Source organism: Typopeltis vanoorti, chromosome 19, assembly GCF_054136105.1.
Source record: "Typopeltis vanoorti isolate ZY-2024b chromosome 19, IOZ_Tvanoo_1.0, whole genome shotgun sequence".
NCBI classification, from domain to species: domain Eukaryota; kingdom Metazoa; phylum Arthropoda; class Arachnida; order Uropygi; family Thelyphonidae; genus Typopeltis; species Typopeltis vanoorti.
This window is the reverse complement of record NC_143567.1, coordinates 8041200-8053881: the sequence shown is the minus strand read 5'-3', so window position 1 is coordinate 8053881 and position 12682 is coordinate 8041200. Positions and strand designations below refer to the sequence as shown.

The 12682-nt window shown below is 36.9% G+C and overlaps 2 protein-coding genes across 3 annotated transcripts in view; one reads left to right on the top strand and one right to left on the bottom strand.

Moving 5' to 3' along the window:
- The window catches only part of LOC150095838 (uncharacterized), a 404380-nt gene extending 396882 nt beyond the window's left edge, over positions 1–7498 (top strand). For both annotated transcript variants that reach the window (XM_090408977.1, XM_090408980.1), the window contains one exon: positions 7401–7498. The gene's annotated coding sequence lies outside the window, so the exon portion shown is untranslated. The remainder of the gene's footprint in view (positions 1–7400) is intronic.
- The window catches only part of LOC150095837 (protein spaetzle 3-like), a 62899-nt gene that overhangs the window by 33438 nt on the left and 16779 nt on the right, over positions 1–12682 (bottom strand). The window lies entirely within an intron of this gene.

Below are 12682 nucleotides of genomic sequence, written 5' to 3'. Positions count from 1 at the left end.
CAGGCCAGTCAAACCTTTTTCAAATGGACTAATAAAAGGCGAATATATGAACGCTTGGGGCAGCGCCCATGTCTTTTAAGTAGTCCAAGATAAGGCAACTCGGGGATGCCGAGGATTGTATTCTCGTAAGCTCTCAGGTCAAACTTACGAAACTGTCATGGTTTCTACCAACACTAATATCCACTTTAAATGAAACACAATACTCAGTGACAGTGAAAGGTCATTTTTGATGCAATTAAAGAAAATATATCAGCATTATATTTCAGATTCTTTAGATACAAAATCAATTATGAAGAATAATCTTCGATTTGAAATAAGACTTTCTTCAAAATTGTCTTATACAAGAACGTCTTATTGGGAAAAATTACGTTATAATCAGTTCGTTTAATTTCTGAGAGATTTCTTCCGAGATACTTTCTTGAATACTTTTAAGAGATTTCGTCTTTTGATGAACATTTTAGAACATCATTCCATTTCACTTAGTAGACGACCACCAATCTGGATTTCCTTGTCTGTTCTAACGGATATAAACTGTTCTTTATATACAGTGATTTAACACAATGTACGAAGTTCCATGAGGATTGAGAAAATGAAGGGGTGTGCAAATTGTATTGATGTTCCCCCCCCTAACGTCACTTTATAAATAGGCTGAAGATGTCGATGGATGTTCTTCTGAAGCTTGTTTTTATTGGTTTATTTATAGACAGTCTAGAAGGGATTGGAGCGTTTCAAGATGGAATCTGAAATGATGTGGTCATATTCTTCTTACAATGAGAATTATAATCATGCCAAAAGTAATGGAGGCGTGTCCTTAAATTCTACTGCCGTGCTGCATTTGATTTGCCAAATTCAACATTGTTACTTTTTTTCTGTTAATAGTTTCCTAAATCCTGAGATTCAAGTATTATGTTGCCAATACAACGTCAAAGTATTGGCAAGGAATGAGAGAAATCGTGATTACTTCAAAATTATAAAATCTAAAAGTTACTGTCAGCAGGACATTTTTCGCGTGGTAATGCAAGTGTCATTTAGTGGGCATCAGTGAACAATGCTGTTAAATTCAGCCTATCAGGCATTTCCTAGGCTGGTAATCCTGTTTTAGCACGAGTTCTTCCTTGCCTATGGAAAGCCAGTCAATTAAGAGATTTGCTTGCATGTGTTTGCATGATGCTGCTTGAAGGAATCACCTAACCTATCTCCGAAGATCCAGCGAAATCAGAGATGGAGAAATTAAGTGAAATTTTAATGACAATCTCTTCCTTGGATTGACTAGACTTATCACAAAGAACATCTGACCTCCCTCTCGGAAATCTTTACCATGCAGTTGCGAATATCATTGGCTCCTTACCAGACCACCTAGATCCACCTAAAAGTTTTGAAAAATACTCAAAAAAAATCATCTCCGCACCGTGATCCACATGCCATCTTAGTATCTTCGATGCAACAGAATCGTTCGCCAATTTTAAAAATACCTCTGGCATCAATAATACCAGAAATGTCTTCCAGGCATCACTTAACTTCATCGTTTATGTCAAGTTTTTCTAAGAAAAGTTTTAAGGACAAATAGAGGCTGAGATCAGATATTATTCCACCTAACTTTAAGTGTTATGCAACCAGTTTTTTTCAAAACCACCCCCATGGACATAGTGTCTTGCAATGAGTCATTTGCTTGTCTGGTATAAATTGGAGGAATACGATGTCCCCAAGTCAGTGCAACTGGGTCCGGGTGAAATGGCTGCGAGAAGGGAACTGACGGAGTTTGAAAGAGACGTTGTGAAAGGATGCCACGTTGCAGGCCTATCTGTTCGTGAAATTGTTGACGAATTGGGCCATCTCGTGTCAACAGTCGGTGATGCCATACTGAGACAGAAGCACAGGGAGTCAACTGCAAGTGCTACCTGTAGTGGACGACTCACCACACCTCACTAAAAGTGACCATAAGGCGCTACGAAAGATAACACTCAAAAACCGCCATTCACTATAGGAACATGAATCTGAACAAACAAATTCAAAACCGAGGCACACAACATGGGTTTCCATGGTAGGACCGCAATATGTAAGCCCCGCATTATCCGAACCAACATGCTGCGTTGTCTTCAGTGGTGCAAAGAGCGTGTACCATTGCGAACATCATTGGCGACCCACCAAGATTCCTCTAAAAGTGGGACGTGGAAGCTTGTTAAGCCGTGTTATGAAGCGACGAATCATGCTACACCCTCTACCGAGCAGATAGACGGCTGTGGTGGATTCCCGATGAATGTCTCTTACCAGAGTGAGAACTCCAACTATGAAATTCTGAGATGGTGGTGTGTTAGTATAGTTCTGTTTTTCATGGCTTGACCTCTGTTTGTCGTGTCACGAACGTTTAATTCCGATCATTCTGGACAATGTAATGTGGCGTTTCTACAGAACTGACCATTGTCTCTTTCAGCAAGAAAATACATCGCGTCATAACGCTGCTGTGCTGTAACTGATGGTTTGTGGACATGAACGTCACCACACTAGCTTTCAAAGAGCCCTGACCTCAACCCTATCGAACATCTGTTCGATGAACTGGAACGTTGGGTGAGGTCAAGGGACGTCCGTCCCACATCAGTCCAAGACCTAATTACATGCCTACAGGAAGGATGGTCCAAAATTCCCGTTCATAGCTGTGAAAAGTATGTCTCGTAGGATTGCTGCAGTCATCGCAGAGAAAGGAGTTCCTACATCTTATTAAGGTGGGCGCCGTGGAATTGATATATTTTAATTTCAAGTTCTTTGCAAGTTTCAAAATAAAACATATTTTATGATAATTTGTATATTATATTAGATAAAGCTACACCCCATGAAAAAATTCATGACGGCGAAAAAGTGTCAATTAAGTCCGCTGTTTTTGAACACTTTACAGTAACAACAGATGGGAAATATTTGTTTCAATGTATTATTATTGATGGTTGTCAAATAACATGTGATGCAAAAATAACTGATCAAAATTCACCTACAATTTAAAAAAAAGACATTTGCAGCGTTTTCATCCTAAAGTGTTAGAGGCTATGAATGAGAAAGACAGCAATACAAACATTCCCTCTGCTTCGGGGCTAAAGAAAGATCTGAAATCTACTGGAGGCCAAACAAAACTACCAGGATTCTTTACATCTGACAAAGTGACGCCATAAAAGTTAAAAAAAGTAAAAAAAGGTAACAGTGACGCCATAAAAGTTAAAAAAAAAAAAAAAAAAAGCCCACATAATTGAAATGGCAGTGCAGTGAAGAATAATGTACTTCTATACTTTTTTTCACAACCAGCCTTTTTAGGGCTTAAATATGGAGAAATGTCTAGAATACTCTGGAAAGAAAGTATAAAGAAACTGATAATTGAAGAGGCCAACTGTAAGAAAAAACTTCGAAAGTGTCTGAAGGAACGTTTTGTCTTTATTAAAATGGACGTATGCACCACGTCACAGTCGATTCTTTTGCTATTAATGTTAGATTTGTTGATGAAAACATTAAAATGATAACTCAGATATTGGGAGTAAAGGACACCGGGAACATCAAAACAGCGAATATCTTCAAAAGTTAGTGGAAGATGCTTTAGAAGATTTTGAAATTAAAAAGGAGCAAGTTCTATGTATTCTAACAGATAATGCTTCAAATATGTGTTAAGCACAATTGAGAAAATGAATAAATTTGACGAAGAAGACGTTTCTGCGAGTAATTCACAAACAGAAGAGAGCATTGTAATTTTAGATGGTATTGCTGAAGAAGCATCTAAGCTAATTACAATTCATCATATGTGTTGTGCTGTTCACACTCTGCAACTAGCAATAAGAGATGGATTGAAAGATCGTCATGTAACTACTCTCATTGGCAAGTTGAAGGAAGGAGTTTTGTTGAGGCATAAATTTCTTGAAAAAATTGAATATAAAAATCCGCAATGGTATAGCTATAGACCCAAAGATTAACAGGTTGGAGTTCTAAAAAGTGGCCTGATGATTCGCGTCGACAGTCAAGAAATGCCTTGTATGTTGAGTGCTTTCAACTGATACAGGAAATAATTAGTATATTTATTTTCTATTTATTTTCGGCAACGAAATGCTGGATAAGCAGTGGTATCATAACTATTTAATTTCTTAGTACACTATACTGTGCCAACACATTAACGTTTTCGTATATTTTTTTAAAGTAATCTAGAAACAAGTTTAACTTAAAGTGTTCTGCTGGTTTTGCTGCTGTAGAAAATGAGGAAAATGCGCTTAACAAGTCTTGAAGTTGAGGTCATTGAAAGCAAGCTGTCGAGAAGGTCAAATAAGTATTTTTGATACTTAGCCAAATAAAAGGACATGTCTTAATGTGTCACTTATTTTAGAGACCAGCGAGAACAAACAGTGTCATATATTAGCTGAGATTTAGGTAAATCTATTACATATTCACGACAAATGTCCTCTTTCATTTTTAAATGTTTTAACTTCAAGTTACGCATGCATCTTAAATTACCTCATTTAAAACGGATAACTTCCTTGTGTAAAAGAAAAAAAATATATATTTACGAGTCTTTATATATCTCGCTCAACACCATTTTTTATTAACTGAAGTGAGGTTACAAACCACTTTTTCTAAACGAAGTCTTCCTTGAGAGATTGATTACCTTCTGATATTCTTATCAGGGAAACTGTCGATGACAATTATGAATATCATAAAGAAAAAACATAAATTGTAAATAAGATTAGTTTTTTCCAGTTCTCTTTCTCTTCCTTCTGGCAATCCATTCCAGACTGCCTTGGATTCTACTGATGTTAGCGATAGTGTAACCTGAATTTTATAGTAGATGGCCTTTCTTGATTCCACTCAAACATTGGGGATTATTTACTTAATTTAATAGTTACCGATCTCTCCGCACCCTTTTCTTGGGAGTGTCAATTACGAAGAAAGTGCGGTGATTATTCTATGGCTGCAATATATTATGTTCATGTTGCTGAAGAAAAATACGAAACAACCAAGTGTTTTATAGGCCTAAGTACAGCGTTCGAATTTCTACTAAATGATAATAAACGAATTAGGGATGTATTTTGTACTTCCTGTCACCGAGAATGAACAGTCCGGCATATCTACTTAGAAGCTCTCGTTTAACAGCGAATTAATCCGTTCGTCTCGGGAACCGACAGTCTCAACCAGCGGTTGTCTCCATACAGAAGAAGAATATCTCAATCTTGTGCACGCACAGTAAAAACCATTCGATCTGCAACTCACTGTGAAAGCAGTGATATACAGTTTCTATCTTCGATACACAAGACAAGACCAGATAGCATAACAATTCCACCAAGAGAGAGCAGCTGACCATCTCCTTTCAGCTTTAAACAAAAAGTAAGAAGTCGTATCCTACACGAGCATCATCAATACACGCAGAATCTTGTCTACCAAATCCACGAAATCGATCCCTGTTGAGCAGGGCAACTGCATCACAATCTACTTCCCAACTTAGAAGAAACATCTTTGTCTCTTCTAAAAAAGAGAGAAGAAAGATTTTCCTACTATTTACCAATGAATAAGGATCGTCTTTTACTTGCACGTAAATATAAGATTGTCTTATAGCAACCTGCTATTTTAATGTGTTATAGTATCGTGGTATTGTAATTGTTATTAGCATGAAAAGTATTATATCATCTTATAGCTGTTATTCTCATAAAACTTGTATATTTGTAAAGAATTTGTTGAGGAACCCATGATAATGAAAAGTGAAGTGATATCAGCAGTGGAACAGCTGCCAAAAGGAAAAGCTCCTGGAGCTGACGGAGTGTCAATGGAACTGAGAGCAGTTGGGTAAAGTAGTCGAATATATTGACTGAAATATGTCAACAGTTTTGGAAGAAAATATACTGGCCTAGAGATTGGAAAACAGTATTCAACCCATTTCCCCAAAAAAAATCAAATCCCAGAGATTGTGAGATTTATACAACTATTGCTTTAATTTCACATGCAAGTAAAGTTATGCTGAAAGAGATCCAACAAAGGCTGGAGCCATATGTGAATAGAAATGTCACAAGAATAGGCAGGCTTAAGGAAAGGTAGAGAAACTAGAGATCAAATAGCAAACATGAGATGGATTGTGGGAAGAACAAGAGAAATTCAGAAGGAAGTATTCATCTGTTTTATTGATTATAAGAAAGCTTTTGATTGCGTGGATCACAACAGACTGTGGATTGTAATGAGATCAATGGGAATACTTGCACCACATTTAATTCCCTTGATAAGAGAGCTGTATGACAACCAAGAAGCTTCAGTAAAAAAATCTTTGGAGAAACAGTATTCGAGTGGAAAAAAGGATGCGGCAGCACCCTTTTAATTAAGAGGGAAAGTAACAAAACCGGGCTTACTTTAAGCATCAGCAAAACTAAAATGATGCATTCTGACAATTTAAATGAATTTATAATAGAGGGAGATAAAATAGAAATAATTGAAAGTTCTGATTCTGGACCTCTGTAAATCATAAATTATGGTCAATACGAAGGTGAAATTAAAAGGGCAGTAAGGCCACGAAAGTTAAAATTATGAAAGCAGTGGTATTTCCAGTAATGATGATGTGAAAGCTGGATTATTAAGAGGAAAGACGTGTGTGGAGGAGACTACTGAGTGTCCCAATTGCAGGAATGACCAATAAGGTTTCAGAGAGTATAAAAACAGAATGCTTCTTAAAGGCGATAATCGCTAAACGGAAGTTGACGTACTTTGAACATGTTATGCGAGCTGATGAATCATGGAAAAGGCAGTTATGTTGGGGAAGATCAAGGAAGTGAGAAGAAGACCACAAAACTATTGGAATGGACAACATAAAATAACTTTCCAACTTGAATTTACAATTTCTGAAAGAAAGCACAAGAGTTCGAGTAGGATGGAGAGCCTTTGTTCACAAGATCACCAAGAGTCAGAAACGACTGGATGGTGCATACAACAAAACTTGTACATTATTGTATCGTAGCAATCAATGAGGATGTAAGCTCACTGCCAGACTAACAGAATCAAAGTCGGTTAATCTTTGTACATAAGACAGTCATTTTTGATTTTTAAAAAATACACCCTCGCGCACGCGATAAAATGAACGATTTATTATTATTAGTCACCTCCAGGGAGTCCAAAGACTCATCGAGGGAGGGCATCTACTCTACAACTCTGCATCCACCACTCACAATATATCAACTGACCGCAACTACACCACCGACCACCACCACTAGTATTTCCGCAGACAATCACAAACATCAGTGCCCACGGCGGGATTCAAACCCGTAGCCACTTAACTGAAGAGCGGACCCGCTAACCAGTCGGCCGGCCATTTTGCTCCACTGTATTTATTGTTTCTGTTGATTTTATATCTTCTGTAGAACAATACAGTTTGGTTATTGAAATTCACCTTTCATGTGTTTCAGTGTTGAGTCTTACTCCTATAGTGGATTGGAAATACTGGAAGAAGAATATGCTGTAAAGGATATGCAGATCGAAAGAGGAAGGCCATTTTCCAGAGAATATAAATGGAATCGTTGAAATTAATGAAATAAAAGTCTGCTGTGCAATGGAAGGTTTGCGGATAATGAGTTAGGTAAGACTTTTGTTTTTATACATTTTAATATTTGTGTTCTTACGATTGTTGAAACTAGTCGAGACAAGCTAATATGATATGCTCAATTAATGCTCTTACTCCCCCCCCCCCTCGTCTGTTTTTCGATAACCAAACAGTTCTTTTAGCGTCCGAAATAGACGGACACGCAGTTCTATTCATTTGTCATTTGTCGTTTGCCCTGTAAAGACAACTGACTTGTTTAGCCTTTTCCTTCATCTGGATTCCTGTGCCTACTCATTGCTAGGTATTACGTTGTCGTGGTTACTTTAAGTTTTTGGAAACAGATTCAGGAAGGTTTTAAGCTTAATTTCAAATGTTAAAAAAATACAAAGAATATCTACTTAATTTGTATAATAAATAAACTTATAGATTGTTTGGACAAGGATAAGCTGGAAGAAATCCGAAAAAGCGAATAATTTTTGTCTGGATATTTTAGACAAAGTTTTGTTTTGAGAGGGGAGAGATTCAAATACCAGTTAAATTTATGTCGTACAATTCATTGGTATTCAGTGATTCAATTGAAAACGAGAGAGAAGTATATAAAGATTAAAAAGATTAGAATAGTTCTTTAGTAAGCACTCACGCATTCAGAATTGTTTCTCATAAGCTGTTTAATTCGAAAGGTATTTTGGTAATAAAAATATTCTGAGACTTACGAGCAGGGAAATGATTTAAGACGTTCATAAAATGATAAATATCATAATGACGCCCTTAATTTATGATAAACTTAACCTACTGCCGTTTCTCATCCGTGCGTGCTACAGATATTTTGATGTTATTGTTTGTAACTATTAATTCAGTTTGAGGCCTTCAGAAGAACAGTAGTGTATGTGAGAGAGGTTTAGAGGAAAGAAACCTATCGATGTTTTTCTTTAACTGTTGGAAGATGTCGTCCTAAGCGAAAACAAATAAAAGAAAGGCTAGACATAATGAAAGATGAGGAGAAGCAGGTATGACAAGTTTGCAGTCGGACTAGGTACTAAACAACTGTCGTTAGCGTTATCATCTTAATGGATGTTTCACTGAACCGCCAACCATCAAAATACCTATAACAAAAAGCGCGTCTGTAAGAAAGTCGTCTGAATTGACCCTTCATAGAGGTTTGGAATTTCCCAAATTGCTATTTTTGGCTACATCAAGAATTTATATATCAAGAATCAAAGATGTTTTTGATTCGTCACCTCAAATGTGAGAACAGCATTTTACATTTTTCAAGAGTTAGCAGCTGTGCAGATTGCAAGTCATGTGTTGAGAGGAAAAAGGACATTTCAGAAAGCGGAGAAGATTGTGGATATAACGTGTTCGTGACAAGAACTGATGGAAGTGTAAATCAGCCAAGAAAACATTTCCTTTTGTTCTTGATTTCTGGCATTGTCAAACTTAAAAGGAGATAACTGAGATCTTCATAAACATTGGTTGTAGGAAATATTAGAATAAGTTAGCACTGAAGACAGTGCTAAATTGAAGAAGAATAGAACAAAGTATTTTGATAATAGTGATATAATTTAAGTCGATGAGAGATGTAATTTGTGAACAGGAGAAGACACAAAGTATAAAACATTCTTGAGCACTCGAGCGTTGGTATGGAAATATAAAGAGAGGAAACCGCCAGACACTGGAACCACTGGAGGGGAAACAGGCCATTCAGTTAGGAAGGACGAAGTATAAAGTAGACAGTAGTTTGCTAAGCAGGCCATTACTTCAGGCTTCATCAAGTGCCCGGAAATGTCAAGAGTGACAAGGTTCTCGAATTTTTCCGTCTGGGGGTAGCTGATGTAGGCTGGCATATCCGCTGTGAAATGAGAGTAGATATCAGGTGAAGAAATTGAGTATTTTGATGGCTTCTTAGGTATCTTATGGTTTGTTGGATTTGCATCAGTCGCATCTAGGGTTAATGAGGCCAGTATGTCTGTCAACTGGATGTATGCTCCTTCTGTTTGCCTGCTTCGAAGAGTCGGAAGTGGCATGTGTGCATTCCATTTCTTCTAATTCCTTTCTGAAGAAAGAAGGAACATCAAGGATACTATTTTTTTTTCTCATTTCGATAATCGGTTCTCTAGTTGACCAAAATGATTTGGTGAGAAAGCAGAATGATAAATATAACTGACCTTCATAAACATGAGTTAAAGGAGCTGAATTATATTCGGAGGTCAGCTTTGCGTTTTGGAAATACAGTGTTATGGTCTGGGTGAGATTAGAGCACGGAACGACAGAAATTGTATCCAGAGGTCGTGAGGAGGAATCAGAAGAAACTGGTTTAACTTATTATGGTTGTCACTTATTTTTATTGTCCATGAAATGTTCTACCGAAGTGGCAAAGCAGATAAGAGAATGAAATTCTGGACTGGCTGAATAGAAATGGGTTTGACTGGTTGTTGTTTTCGGCAGAAGTAACCAAGGCGGATCTGTCTTTTGGGAATGAAAAGCCTGCCACCTCTTTATGAGACCGACTAACTTACTTTTAGTTTCAAAGCAGGATACGAATATCTTAGAGGGGAGATTCACAGGTTTGTAAAAGGAAAATACTGTTTTAATAAATTACATTTTCTTGGCGATGGGATGGGAGCTAGTGACAGGATGGAAAAATCATACAAAACAGGATATTTTCAAACAAAACAGTATGAGTAACGAATGGAGGATGGAGACATCCCTAGGAGTTAGTGTGGTTAAGTTAAGAATTGAGGACTGATTTTCTCATGTAAAATGTCCAATGACAGAATATATTATCTGAGTGGGTGGCTAGCGCCGTTGCTCTAGCTACCCGTTTACTCAGACTTTAAAGAGAAATGACTAACAAGTAATTGGTATGAGGTCAGCCTAGTAAAAACAACGTACTATAAAATCTTGAACCTCCACCTGAGGGTAATAATTTAGCTACCAGTGTCAAACGAAAAATATTTACGTGAAATTTTCCTATCAGCTTTTCTCCCCCTCCCCCCATTGTGGTTTAGAAGAAAGCTCGAGAACTGATTCTTTGTGTGTATGTATAGGGAGGTGATGTCACGGAGGTACGTCACCTAAGTGACGGAGTTCATGATGGTTGCATTATGAATTGTTCGTAGTCCATTTACCTCAAAACGAGTTTCCAGTAGGGTGAAATGTTTCTGCGTAAAAATTGACAAAAAATATTTGTATTCTATTCATTATTTACCAGCGGAGACAATGAATTTAATTTTCATATTAATGCTATTTATTAATAAACCAACCTTTTTCAGCCTTTTATAATAAACCTTCGTATTTATTTTTGTTAAGAACTGTTTTGTATAATATTTAATAGTAAAGCAGGATTTAATCGCAATGAACTCATTTCTAATCAAGATATTTTGACAAACAGTTAACCTTAATCATGCGTATTTTAGGAACAATGGATATAATTAAAGAATTCGAAGTTGATACGTCATATTTCTTAAGAACAGTAGGTTCTAGTTATAGTGCGAATATTGGGGGAGCTGCAGATACTCCCGTTATGAGGCCTCCCCCACCAATATAGCCCTTCAGTGCGCAGTATGCTGTTCACATTTCTTAATGTCTTTTCGTGTAGATCCAACATACAGTTATGTTCAGCATTGGAGCGACAAATGCTGACATATCTGTTTATATAATACCGTACTTTGTTTATATATTGAATAAGAACATATAAAATATAGAGCCCTGCAGTAACATAACACTGAAATATTTTTAACTGTTTTTCCGCACTCGTTTTTAAGGCGAAGTAGATGTGGCTGCGTTCTGAGCACCGCTGTGATTATTTTTCAAGGTTGTGCTAGAGATTTCTTGATTAAAAAAAAATTAAACTTAAATAAAATCTTAGATGTAGATAAACAAGGTGTTGCAAAATATTTCACAATAATGGTTGACGAGAAAGGGGGGAGGCTTGGTGTTTCAAGATTCCCCCCCCCCCTTCGGGTCGCTTATAGTTCTGTTTGCTAGAGGTCCATTGTGATTAGTGCAACGATCATCAAATGGTGTACGGAATGAGTACGAATCTCTTGTCAAGTAGATAAAAACCTGGTTATTTACCTAATTGTTAACGTATTGCATTTTTAGTACTATTTTTCACCGTATTCTTTTAGCTGTTGGGTGAGATTGTGGCACATACTTCGCTATGTTTCAAAAATGGCTTCCTAGGTTAATGTGCTGGGCTAATCCATTATTTAAAATGAGATCATTTTGTTAACGCAGTCCAATAGTCTGCAGACTGTTCTTATGAAAATTGTTGAATTCTTTCATCCGAACTGTTTAGAGAGAACCGACTTTTCCCTCATTCGGCAGTTTTTATGAGGTTAGTCACTTCCACTGAATAAAACATAAATACCAGATCTACAAGCTGCCATGTGTTTTCAATAAATTAACGACGCTGGCTTCTCCCTCAGAAAGCTATTATAAATCATCACAGAAAATAAAAGTTGCGCAGCGAGTCGACCATTTAACCTACAACGCAATGTTGAAGCACACGCTAAAGGTTATTAGGAGTGGACACCGCTGACTACTAAATTATATCAGCGTGATTTACTTTTGTAGATTTTAATTTAGTCGATTCACATTTGTTGCCTTTGTTTATGTACACACCGGTGCGAGCAGACAGCACGAATGACTGCTTCCTTCATAAAGCATGGTTCTCGAGATGCAATAGGACGTTATCATGGAACCATTCGAAAGTGTTTATTTTTGTTGGTCTTGAACCAGTACCGCAACTAGCGAAGGTATTGCACTGTACGTTGCGCGTTTTATCTTCTACTTAATTATGCCAGTCAACAAGAATCAAAACAGGTGCATTTTAGGGTAGAATTTATGTACAATAACAGGAAACAGTTACACATACATTTAAGCGACTATAAGTACTTTGTTTCCTTTTGTAAGCAACTTCTTGTGTTTACTTTGAAGTCGTCCCAAGCCTTTAACGTTATCCCCGAACGGTTTTTAGACTTTCGAATCTATTTGAATAAGACATTTCTAATTCTTTATATTTTAATACATCTCTAAATTAAATTACGGCTAACTAGAATTTTCCAGTAACTGGCTGGAAAATTCCAGTTAGATAAACGCTCTTGTAGGATATCTGAATTTAGTTCCTTGTAATCAATTAGATTT